We start from the raw sequence: 13,251 nt of genomic DNA, 5'->3' as shown, positions 1-13,251 counted from the left end.
AGATGTGAAAAAAAAAAAAAGACATCTGTGACAACCAGGAATGTGAATGCTGAGTGGACATTTGATGATATAAAGAAAATGACTTCTTCATAAGTGTGATGATGGTATTATGATTATGTTAGGAAAAATCCTGATCTTTTAGAGACACATCTTGATATATTTGTGATGAAACCATGCCTGGGATTTGCCTGAATTATTATGGGGGAGAGGGGTATAGAACTGAAACATGAGTTTGGCCATGAGTTGACAGCATTTGAAGCTGAATGCTATGGACAATGATGGTTCATTATACTATTCTACTTTTGTAAATGCTTATATTTTTCCATGATAAAAAGTTTAAAAAGAAAAGGGAGGAAAATCAAGTCCAAGGGGAGGCGCTGAATGGCATAAGGCTCCTCCATACGTGTCAGACCTGAACCTCAGCAGGGGCGTCCCAAAGCCCAGCCCTTGGCCCTGCCCCACTTCGGCTGCCTTTCTGCTCTGGAGGTCAGTCAAGGCTGGACCCAGGCAGGCGAGGGATAGAATGTGTGGCCCAGAGAAAGCCCAGGTGGGACAGAGTCGGGCTGGGGCGGCTGGGCCCAGGAGACCCTCTGAGGAACAGGGAGAGCACTGGGCCACCTGTCCCAGCCAGTTCCATGAGGCCAGTCATCTAAACAGTCCAGCAGCTGGATCTCCTACCAGTCTCACCTCCTGCTTCTTCGTCTGGGTTCCTGAACTGATTTCCTCCCCTGCCCCTGTGCCCACCTCTCTGAATCTCCCATCCTTTCCTTCCAGGTCTGCTTCTACAGAAGACCATCCACAATCACCCCCAGCCTTTGGGAGCACACCTGCGAAGGACTCTCTTCACTGGGAGGAAGGGTCATCTCCTCTGCATCCAGACCGCACAGACGTGAATCCTGCCTCCGCCACTCACTTGCCAGGGTGACCTTAGGCAAGTCACTTGACCTCAGTTTCCACATCTGTAAAATGGGATAACCTCATAATGTTACTGAGAAGACTAAATGAGTTGATAAATGGGATAAATAGAACAGCGCCTGGCCTATGCCAGAGGATCTCAGACCCCCTCAGGACCCCTGGCACTGCTGTCCAGGGCCTGCCTCACTTCTCTGTGCCCTCCTGACACCACAGTTACCTCCTCTCCCATCCCAGCAAGTTTCTTTTTTTTTAATTTCCGTTTTTTATTTATTTCTGTCACACTGCATAGCATGCGGATCTTAGTTCCCCAACCAGGGATCAAACCTGTGCCCTTGCAATGAGTGGAAGCACACACTCTCAACCATTGGACAACCAGTGAAGTGCCTAGCAGGTTTAGTCCACCCCAGGATTGGGAGGAGGAAGGAGAGGAGACAACAAACTCATGAAGAGACCAGTTAGAAACCAGTCACACATGAAAGCAACTTAGATGTCCATTGACAGGTGAGTGGGTAAAGAAGTTGTGATACATATATACAATGGAATATTACTCAGCTATAAAAAGGAATGCATTTGAGTCAATTCTAATGAGGTGGGTGAACCTAGAGCCTATTACATGGTAAGTCAGAAAGAGAAAAACAAATGTTGTATATTAACACATATATATGGAATCTAGAAAGCTGATACTGAAGAACCTATTTGCCGGGCAGCAATAGAGGCGCAGACAGAGAGAACAGGCCTGTGGCCACAGTGGGGGAAGGAGAGGGTGGGACAAATGGAGAGAGGAGCATGGAAACATATACGTTACCACATGGAAAACAGACAGCAGTGAGACTATGCTGCATGACCAGGGAACTCAAGCCAGTGCTTATAACAACCTAGAGGGGCGGGAAGAGGTGGGCAGTGGAAGGGAGGGTCAAGAGGGAGGGGACACATGTATGCCTACGGTGATTCTTGTTGATGTATGGCAGAAACCAACACAACGTTGTAAAGCAATTATCTTTCAATTAAAAATTAAAAAAAAAAAAAGCCAGTTACAAATAAAAACTCTTCAAACCAAAAGTAAGCAGCATCTGATTCCAATGGCATCGAATCTGCATTGGAGGGGAGTACAATTTAAATGCTCATTTTTTTGAGACTTCTAAGAACAACCCCAGGTATCATGAAGTGGAGTTTATGTTTTGTAAACTATGTTTTGTACGAGTAATGACAATTGTGGTATAAATGCGAAGAGCACAGGGTGCCAAAAAGCAAACATTGCCCCTCCTGCCTGGCACCTGACCTCCCAGTACTTGCCCAAGAGATAAACCATCAGATGTGCAGCTTTGGGGACATTTTTATACAAATGTGCACACAAGATACATATGTATATTTTTATTTATTTCTGGCTGAGCTGCATGGCTTTGGGGATCATCTAAAGGTGCCCCCCAGCAGTGGAAGTGATGAGTCCTAACCACTGGACCATCAGCAAAGTCCCCCTATGCATTTTTTGAATGGATCATACTACACATGTTGATCCACAAAGTCATTTTGTTTGACTTGCCAGTACAGTCTGGCCATCTTTCCACCCTAATATTAAGCTCTGCCCAGTTCTCTTCTCTGGTTTTCAGCAGCTAAAACAGTGCCCGGCACACAGAAGACATTCAGTGCACATTCACTGACCAAATGAAAGAACGAACAGCTACCTAAAATCACAGCATCTCATCAGGTCCTAATTATGTCATCAGCCCTCCTGATGGACATTTAGCTTTGCCACATGGACCATTCCACCCGGCTCTCATGCCTAGAGGGCACCTATAGGAGGAGCCCTGGGGCATGGAACCGCCCCATTAAAACCTCACGCGTGTATTCTATTGTACAAACAGTTTCTTGAATCACAGTATATTTCAACAACAGTTTCTGAAACATAGCAAGCTCTCAGCAAGTACTTGCTACTATTATTTGTAAACATACAAATATTTCCATATTTCCTAATTTATACCTTCTCCGTCCTAGAACTGTTTATTTGCACTTCTCTTCTTTTTTAACTTGCTGCGGTGGGCCTTAGATGTGCCATGCGAGATCTTTCACTGCAGTGCTCGGACCCTCTCGTGACACGTGGGCTCAGGAGTTAAGGCATGTGTGTTCAGTTGCCCTGCTGCATGGAGGGTCTTAGTTCCCTGACCAGTTCCCGGCACTGCAAGACGGATTCCTCAGCACGGGGCCACCAGGAAAGTCTCTCTCTTCTTATTTTAATGTAAAAAATTCTAGAACCATGTGTATTTGAAAGAATAAATGCTGGCTTTAAAAAAAAAACGTGCAGCTATTGCCAAAAGAGGTCGAGCCAACCTCAGCTGATGGGAGAGTTCCAGCTTCCCACACCCTCTGCCACCTAAGAGCTTTCTTACGATGAAGACTTTTATTTCTCAAATGGATTATTCTTCTTTAGCAACTCCACCTTTGATCATCAAACCTCCTGAATAAATAATAGGATGGATCATTTTATTTCTAACAGCACGAGGGAACCAAAACTCACAAATGGAGAATTACTTTCTAGACAGCGAACAGAAACAAATGCAAAAATTTTTTCAACCGACATCTTAATTTTTTCAAACTGTCAACTTCAAACAAGTGTCCCTCAATACAAAACAAGAGAAAACTAGGAGCCCTAAGCGCCCTCCCCGCCTCTCTCCCCTCCTCTCCCCCCACATCTCAGCCCAGTCCAGGGGACCCAGATTTAACAAATGAAAATACAGGACACTGAGTTAAATCTGATGTTCAGACAAACAACGTACAAAATTTTTAGTAAAAGTATGTCCCATGCAATATTTGGGACATACATATACCAAAAAACAAACCAACCAAAGCCTACCAATGTGTTGTTTCATCTGAAAGTCAGATTTAACTGGGCGTCCTAGGGTTTATCTGGCAAGCAGACCATCGCCCCCACCCAGTGTCTAAAGATCAAGTGATTTTTAAACAGGAGCCAAGACCCTCTTTGTCCTCCCAGTCTTTGGTCAACCTACCCCAAGCTCGAGGTCTGAAGGCATGCACCCCACCCTCACAGAAATGCTCCCCACCCAGAGACGCCCCACCAGCTTCCCTGGGATTGGAGTCTCTGTCCCCTCAGAGCATCTGGGGTCACATTCCTGATGGTCTTCTCCCTTCAGCCCGTCTCCCACCTGCTCACCCATCCTTTCTGTTGACTGGCAGTCCCTTCGGGATGGTGCCTGCTTCGGAGCCGCCTGCCCAAGGGCACGTCCTGGGCCATACCCAGTGTCAGAGGGACGCAGAGGTCCTCAGGCCCAGCTATTCCACTGCACCTCTGATGGGCCCCTCCAGCTCCAGAGCGCCCGAGCAGTTGTGGGAGGGGGGGGGCTCTCTGCTGGGCCTGCACCAGAGCTCCACTTTTAAGTCTATTTTTCATTCATTTATTGTGGCTGTGCCACACAGCATGCAGGATTCATCTTAGTTCCCGGACCAGGGATCGAACCCGTGCCCCCTGCAGTGGATGCAGGGAGTCCCAACCACTGGACCACCGGGGAATTCCCAGGGTTCCGCTTCTCCCTCCACTCACCCTGCTCCCCTCCCCTGCTGTGCACAGGCCGATTGTTCCCCTCCAGCCCCCCCCAGACCCATCCCCTACCTCCCCGCCCTGGTCCACAGGCCCCTGATCGGAAACCAGCCACTAAGTGTCCACAGTGGCTCGGTCTGGGGCTGGCTAATATTTTTTTTTTTAATTTGGGCTTTCCAGTACATTCTAGATTTTTCCACACAGGTACATATTACTTCAGCAATACAATAATAAAAATAATAATAGAAGTTTTTTTTTCTTTAAGAAAAATGTAAAACCAACCCAGCAGCCCTCCTCCTCTCTGACCTGCCCACTCCTCCCCACTCCCTCCCACCTGCTTCCCCAGGGAGGACTCCCCCCAAATCAGCGAACTCCCACCCTAAATGCCTCCCCAGTCCTGCCAGACCCACAGGTGGTTTCACTTCTCCACCGAAGGCTTTCCACCACCAGCTCGTCCTTGCTGGGGGGCTATATGCAAATTCTGGAGGAGTTCTTAGCGCTGGTTGGGAGGAGGAGGCTAAGTCCTGAGATTGGAGAGAAAGTGTAAGAGGGGAACCAGCATTTGCTAACTCCGCTGGGGTCCTCTGCGCTGGGGGCCAAGGGAACAGGACGCAGACCCTGCCTCCGAGGGCTCCACAGCTGGTGGGGTGGGGGCAATGGAAAGTCAGAGAGGACAGTGTGTGAGGTGAAGTGGGCCAGGTGTGGGAGGAGGAATTTGTGGAAGCTTCTGGAAGAAGGAAAAGTCTCAGCAGATCCCGAGGGTGAGAAGGAGCGGGTAGGGAGGAGGGAGGGGAGCCTGGCTCGAGGCAGGGGATCAGTCTTTGCAAAGGCCTGCAGGTGAGAGGAGGGTGGTTTATTTGAGGAACTGAAAGCAGTTCAGAGCAGCTGGAAGGCAGAGGAGGCGGTGAGGAGGGAGAGGAAGCCCAGGTTTTGGGAGGGCAGCGGGGCCACGTGAGGGAGACTGCGCTCTGTCCTCAAAGAAATGGGGAAAAAAAAAAAATTTAAAAAAAAAAAAATTAACAAAAAAAAAAATTAAAAAAAAAAAAAAAAAGAAATGGGGAGCCGCCGAAGGACGCAGAGTAGGGGAGGGACAGACTCGGGTGGGCATCCTATAAAGATCTCCGCCTGCCACACAGCAGGAGCTCAAGGAGTTTTCATCCTGAGCCTCTGAAACCATCACAGTCCCACCTAATCAAGCACACACTATCTGCCACGTGGGGACTTGAGCCACGGAGTACCTAAAACCTGTGTCTCCATGGAGACGAGCCCCCAGGCCCGAGGCTCCCAGCCCTGCTGCTCTAGCGTTAAGGAATATGCTACCTTAGGGAATAATGGACTCTGGAGCTCGGTTCAAATCCGAGCTCCTCCGGTTTCAAACCGTGTAACCTTGGACAGATGACCTCTCGGTGCCTCAGTCTCCTCATGTGTAAAATGGGGATAATAATGGTATCCAATTGGGCTGAAGTGAAGATTGAGTGACTCAATACTGAAAAAGTGGCTGCCTCCTGGCTCCTGGCAGATGCTGCGCACTGTTGGTTTCTACTGTTTTTCCTGCAGCCCTCCCCTGGGCCAACCACTTGCAGACACTAACCAAACCATCCTCCATATCCTCCCCCAGCCCTGAAGCATCACACCCTTCCTTTCTCCTTCGCTGGGGGTGGGACAGAGCCAGACGGGATTTAGGACAGCCCACTGACCTGGGCCTGGGGCCTCGCCCCAGCTCCCTCGAGTGCAGTGGACAGAACACTGGACCTGGAGCCAGGAACTGTGTCCCAGGCTGGGCTCTGCCGCTGACCCTCAGACTCTTCCTCTGTGAGATGAGGACAAGGACATCTTACTGCTGTCTTATCAGCAGGGCTGTCAAAGGAGCAATGAGGGCTGGAGATGACCTGAGAATGTCCATGTCACAGGCACGGCCTGTGGCTGGGCCAGAACTCTTGCTGGCAGCCTCCTCTTCTGGCCTACAGTGGCTCCTCCACGTAAGATCTGTTCAGAGCTCACTGTGAGGACCCCAGAGGCTGAGGATGGCCTGCCTCGGGCCTTCCCAGATGCGCTGATGCTGACCAGGACCCTCCTAAGGGCTGGGGCAGAGACAGAGAGCCTGGTATGGGCTCAGCACCCTGGGAGGCAAGTACCAACCCAAAGGCCTGAGGCAAGTCAGACCTTCACCAGGGCCTTCCAGCAAGCCTGGACCAGCCAGGGACTCAAGCCTGGGGCCCAAAAGACCCCCTAGAGCCATTAGGACCCCAGTGTCTATCTCTAAATGCCACAGCTGCTCATCACCTCTAGACCAAGGAAGGGCAGGAATGGGAGAGTCTGTTTTCAGTAGCTCTTTGGTCCTGGGGGATGGGAGGAGAGCCCAAGATGGGTCTCACCCCCCTCCTTCAGGGTGCCAGCTATTTCTCAGAGTTCAAGTGGATTCATTCACTCATTCCACGAACATGTACTTGGTGCCAGACCCGGGTCAGGTGCAGGGGCGATGACAGATGAATCATACAGACTCCTGTGCTAAAGCACTTCCAGTCTATGGGCCACGGGCAAGGCATTACCAACCAAGGCACAAGGAGGCTAGGCTGGAGAAGGCAGGGCAGGCGGCATGGACCTCACCTGGGGTAGCAGGAAGCTACCCAGAGGGAGGCTCGTCAGTGGCTTATGGACCTGTGATGGGAAGGCCGGGAGGGTGAGGGATAGAACCTTCAAGACCATTGACAGACAGTTCCGTTTGCACCCCCGCCAGGCCAGAGCCAGGACAACGTGAGTTATTTATGGTTGTGCCCAGAGAAAAGCGGCCACATGTGTCACTGCACGTGGGGTGCAGAGCTGGGCAGTAGAGGGTGGGGGGCCGCTGGGGCTTGAAGCTGGGTCCGGGCAAGCTCTGTGGTTTGCCACTGTGTCCCTCACACCCTGATGACCTTTTAAGCTTTTCAAGGCCTCCCATAAGAGAAAACTAAGGAGGAGAGAGAATTCAAACGGGCAGCAAGTGGCCTGGGAGGGGTGGGGAAGAGAGCAGGGCCAGACAGACCTTGGCCTCTGCGGTCTGTGCGGGCCATTTATCCTCACCTTCTCCCCCTCTCCCCCCTCCCATCTCAGCAGTGGGGGAAAAGGGCAGACAAGCCAGAAGAAAATATTTTTCTCTGTAAACCAGACAGGACCTAGGGTGGGCATCAGCTGCTGGATTTCTCCCCAGCCCACTCTGGACCACAAACAGCCTACGCACCAAGCCGGCACCAGCCTACCCACCCTGTTGGGACCGGAACAAGCCAGGCCAGAGCCTCGGATGGGACCCGGGGCCTGGGTCCCACCTTCCCAAGGCACCTATTTCCTGCGTTTCCTCCCCAAGCCCCCGTTCCCGGGTGAAGGCCTCCGCCAGGTCCGTCTCCCAGGGGGCCCAGCTCAGGGACATCGTGACACTGCCCCGGTGATGCTCAAGAACCCCGGCGCTTGCAAAGCGCCCGCAGTCGCGCGCTCACCTCTCTGCAGGTAGCTCTCCGATCCTCCCCCTGTCCGCCCCTGCGCCCGCCGCCAGCACGTATCCCTAGACTGGAGCGCTCCCTCCCTACCCCCGTATCCAAGGGCCAGACCCCCTACCTGGGGGCAGGCGCGCCCGGCACCATCGGCGGCGCCGCGGGGCCAAGCGGGCGTCTGGGGGACCCGGCCTCAAGCCCGGTCGACTTCCCGGGGGGCAAGAGAGGCTGCGCCACCGCGTCCCTCCGGACCTCGCCCGGGGCTGCGGGAAGGAGGAAGGTCAGAGCCGAGGAGGAGGGGAGGCGGCGGGCGGAGGCGCGCAGATGGGCGCAGATTAGCGAGGCATTTTTAGCGAGCCAATGGCGGCGCGGCGCCGGGCGGAGCGCTGGCTGCGCAGGTGGAGACGCCGCGCTGCTGAGGCGGCAGCTGCCGGCTTAGGAGGTGCGGGGGGGCGGGGGGCGGGCAGCACCCCCAGCGCCCTGCTCCTCCTCCCAGGGGGTGCTCCGTGGCGCCCGGCCGAGGGGCTCTGTCTGCGGCGGGCGGGCGCCGAGAGGGCGCGGAGAGCGTCTCCCGTGCGCCCCCCGCCCCGGCCCCCGGCGGGAGCCCCGTGAACCCCGGGGTGTCGCTCCCCTCCCCCTCTCCGCCCTTTTCTCACTTTTTTAGGACGTTCCTCCCGCCGCGTTTGTTTCTGGCCTGGCGGAATCCTGCGTCTTCTTGCACATGCGGGGGCGTGTGCGGTGGGCAGGTCTGGAGTCTGTGTGTGTATGGGGGGGTGGTCTCTGGAGTGAGGACCCCTCCTCCCCCAGCACCGCACCCATAACCCCCGCACCCCGCACCAGCTTCTCCCAGAAATGCCCAAACTGGCCCCATGGGGAAGTCACCCAGGCCACCTCCTGGGGGCTGTCTGAGCGACTCGTTGGGACCCCCGATGCACTCTTCCTGTCTTAAACCCTGCACGCTTCCGGAAACCTAGACGCGGCGAGGGGCGCTGGAGCAGCTCTCTTCACTGCAGACTTGCAAGCAGACGTCTTGGAGTTATAAGGAGGGTTTATTCGACACCTATCTACTGAGAACCTGCTTCATGCAGGGCAGTGAGGAGCGGCTGGACTGCAGCAGAGTGCAAAACAGACCAAACTGGGGTGGGGATAAACTGGGAGACTGGGATTGACTTATCACACTACTATACATAAAATAGAGAGCTAATAAACACCCCCTGCATAGCACAGGGAAGTCTACTCAATACTCTCTAATGCCCTGTATGGGAATAGAGGATGTGTGTATATGTAATGGGGATATGTATTTGCACAACTGATTCACTTTGCTGTACATCAGAAACTAACACCAGTGTAAATCAGCTATACTCCAATAAAAATTAATTTAAAATAATTTATTGCTAAAAAAAAAAGCTAACCATAAAAAAAAACACACACACAAATAGACAAAATCTCTGCCCTAAGTTACTCATGTTGTGAGGGACAACAGATGTTAAACATAATAAATAGTACATAGAGTATGCTTTAGGGACTTCCTTGGTCATCCAGTGGTTAAGAATCTGACTTCCAATGCAGTGGATGGGGGTTCAATCCCTGGTTGGGGAACTAAGATCCACTTGCCAAGGGGCAACTCAGTCTGCATGCTGCAACTAGAGAAGCCAGTGCCACAACTAAGACTCAATGCAGCCAAATAAATAAATATTTAAGATAAAATAAAATAAATTCCTTTAAAAATAAAGTGATATGCACAAAGTAGAAAAATAAAGCTTGAGAAAGGGAAAGAAAGTGAGGGACGTCAGGGTGAGAATAGGCCCCAGCCATTTGTGGGGAGCAGGCATGAGTGAATTTGATGGTAAGCCCCTCAGGTAAGCATGCAGACTCTGGTTTGCCGCAGACCTCACCACTCCCTGATGTTGGCACCTGAACGCGTCACACATTTGTATTTCCTGCCCTCCCTCACCTTTCCCCCTCACCACAGGCACTGAAATCCATGACCCCAGTGACCCAGGGGAACGCCCAAGTGCAGCTCCTGTTCCTTCAGAAAGAATTCTCTGACCAGTTATCACACATAAGGTGTTAGAGCCTAAAGGAACTCAACACCTGGTTGGAAGTCCAGTTGACAGTACCTACCCCAAGGATGAACAGGACAGCCAGGTGAGTGGACAATGTTCCAGAGAAGGTCAGATGGCTCTGGGTTAAAGGAATCCAGGAAGCTTCCTGGAGGAGGCAGCATTCCAAGGAGGTGCTGAACGACGGCTGAAATTCTGAACAACAGCTGGAACGATCAGATGGGGCAGGAGCCAAGGAAGGATTACTAGGAGAGGCTCACAAAACCAGAGGACTTTTGGCAGGTGTCTGGAGCTGGGGTCCTGAAACATTCCTGGACACCGTCCATGCCAGGGGTATGAGCTGACAAAGTACCCCTCCCATCTCCACCCTAGCAGTTCCTGGTCCCCAGCTGCCCTCACCTCAACCTGGAATTTTCTCTTGCTACAGGAGGAGGCATGATGAGCATATAAGGGAAAAACACACTTTCCTCAATCGCTTGTTTGCTGGGTAATGATGGGCATGTCACTTAACCTGTGTTTCAACCTCCTCATCTTAATAGCTGTGTGACAAGTTACTTAACTGGTTGATGGCTTGGTTCCTTCATTTAGAAAATGCAACTATGACAGTTCTTATGTCAAGGGTTGTGTATTACACAAGACAATCCAGGTGAACTGCTTGGCGTGTAAGTACTTAGTTAATTTTATTTTCTTTATTATAATTACACTTGTCTCACTGGTCGAATTGGAATTCAATATTGGAATTGGATATTCGATATCCAGTTGGAATTGGAATTCGATAAAGAAGGTGAAGCATCTCACATAAGTGCCTAGAACCAAACAGTTGTGTAATAATTGGTGTCTCTTATATTGTCTCTAACTACATGCACCCTCAAATCTCTCCCTTTTGGTCTCCTCCAGAGCTATGCAATTCCTGTTAGACAGAACTTTCATAATGTGAGAGGCTAATTCCCCAAGAGGGTCTTAAAGTGCAACCAGGATGGAAAGATTAGAACATCTGCCCCCTCCCCTACTGTACACGTGTCATCAGGGGATCTGGTGTAGATGGAGCCCAGAGGGGTAAGTTTTGGAAAGGCAGTGAAGTCCGGAGCATGGAACACTCAATGTCCCTTGGCAGCTGGGCATTTGGTGGAGGATGGCAAGAGTGGAAGGGGCACTGGCATTCAGGAGAGGTGTGCTCAGAGACGCTGGAGGGTTACGGAAGCTGAACCAGCTTGGAGCAGTCATGGGGAGGGTTATGGAGGGGGAGACCCGATCAGGCAGATTATGGGGGGTGGGGAGATATTGTGGAGAGGCGATGACAGAGCAGATGAGCTGGGCTTACTCCATTTGAAGTTAAAAGTATGCATTAAATGAAGACCTTAGCAGCATTAAATGAAGATCTTAGCAGCCCCAAGCCCTGAAAAAAATGAGTGGAAAACACACACACACACACATATACACACACATGCATGAATGCACACACACTACATCCCTTGCTCACATGTAATCAAAAATAAAATGTTATTTTGGAAACTGACACAGAACTTCCATGCTTCCTAAAATTAAACTAGGTTCCTTCTAGATCTTCTGATTGCAAAACTTAGGTTCATCAAAGTTAAACTAACCCCCTCCCCATCTTCCTCTCTTATTGTTTTGTGCCCCATCCAGAGACTAAGACTTTCTCTCATTTTCATAGTTCTTTTCAGTTTTATTTTTCTTTTTCTGTTTTGGTCCTGCTGTAAGACTTGCAGGATCTTAGTTTCCTGACAAGGGCTCTCAACAATGAGAGCCCAGAGTCATAACCACTGGACCACCAGGGAATTCCCTCTTTTCACTTTTCAGAGTGTTTTTTCTAAAGAGCTTTTCTCTGATCTTCCCCAAAACTTGCTATTTTCAGTCTCATTAACTTCTGATCCATCTGGGATTCCATGGGACCGTCATTTCCCACCCAGAGCCCCAAACCATCCCTCAGAGGCTTCCTCTGCTAGACTCTTCATTTGGAGCAAGGAGGCAGGCATGGTGCACTGCAGAGGTGTTTTGCAAGCAAAACAGAAAGGACACGTAGACAGGAAGGCTGACCAGCCCTGAACATGAATGTGGAACTCCATGCATGAGCAAACTGGTGGTTAATAACACATGTTTAGCCTGGAAAAGATGGAGGGACGTGGGGAGGATTTGAATTCCCTTTCGTTCCGTCCGTTATGGAAGGCTTCCAGGAGGAGGTGATGTTTTGAGGAGTTCCTCTGTTCTCACCACATCTCTGGTTAGAAAGGAAGGGCAGAAAGTGTGTCCCAGTTTTGGCAGAGCAGGACTCTGAAGCCCAGAGAGGAAACATGACTTGTTCAAGGTCACACAGCACATCAGTGACAGAGCTGGGCTAAAAACAGGTCTGACTTCTGGTCAGGTGCTGTGGTCACCAGATTCCTCTACCTGCCCTGCAGATCTGCATGGAGGTGGGTCCCATGGATCTGGGAAAGTGATTGGCCCAGTAGCCCCAGGGTGTTTTATTTTCTGAGCTGCCCCCCAACAATAGACAGAGGTGAGCAGGACACCCCCAAGGGACAAAAATCCTCCCCTCCTTATCTTCCCACCAGCTGGCTTCACACTTGCAAACCGATTTCCATCACCTGCCTGGTGGACAGAGGCTGTTGTCAGCTGTGTCTTTTTTTTTTTTTTTTTCAGCTGTGTCTTAAATCCAGAGACCAGGGTGTCAGGAGTCTTGGAATTGTGGCTTTCTCTGTCCGTGACTCATGCTAGGAGAGTTAAAAACATCCTGAAGACATATGATCTTGACAAGGCACTCAATCTTAGGAGGTGCCCATTGTTAGACTATGCTTGAGAGGGTAAACCCTCTCTCAAGGGTGAGTATGTGTCTCCCCCTTAGTATGTGTCTATGTTCACGTACATGGACAATGGCAAACTCAGAGTACATTTTTTGGACCACAGGCACTTCTAAACACCTGACACACATCACATATAAACTACCAGGGGTAGGTACAATTAATAACCCCATTTACCAACAAGGAACTAAAGCCCAGAGAGGCTAGATAATTTGCCCAAGGTCACACAGCTGGTAAGTAGTGGAGCTGAGATTCAAACCCAGGCAAAGTGGTTTCAAAAGGCAGGCTCATAATCACTCAGCTACGAAAGAAGCAAAGTAACCGAGTGTCTTACTATGCACAGGAATATTTTACATGATCTTAGTACTATTATCTCATTTTACCAATGAGGAAACTGATGCTCAGTGGGTCCTTTGGTGAGGCAGCTCTAAGTAGAAAAA

At 50.8% G+C, this 13,251-nt stretch overlaps 1 protein-coding gene across 1 annotated transcript in view; it reads right to left on the bottom strand.

The window, feature by feature from the left end:
• PACSIN1 (protein kinase C and casein kinase substrate in neurons 1) overlaps window positions 1-8,222 on the bottom strand; it is a 64,425-nt gene extending 56,203 nt beyond the window's left edge. The window contains exon 1 of the mRNA XM_043907211.1: window positions 8,054-8,222. The gene's annotated coding sequence lies outside the window, so the exon portion shown is untranslated. The remainder of the gene's footprint in view (window positions 1-8,053) is intronic.
• Window positions 8,223-13,251: the final 5,029 nt, after the last annotated feature.

The sequence above is a fragment of the Cervus elaphus genome, chromosome 7 (assembly GCF_910594005.1).
Source record: "Cervus elaphus chromosome 7, mCerEla1.1, whole genome shotgun sequence".
Classification (NCBI taxonomy): Eukaryota; Metazoa; Chordata; class Mammalia; order Artiodactyla; family Cervidae; genus Cervus; species Cervus elaphus.
This window is presented reverse-complemented; position numbering and strand designations above follow the sequence as displayed.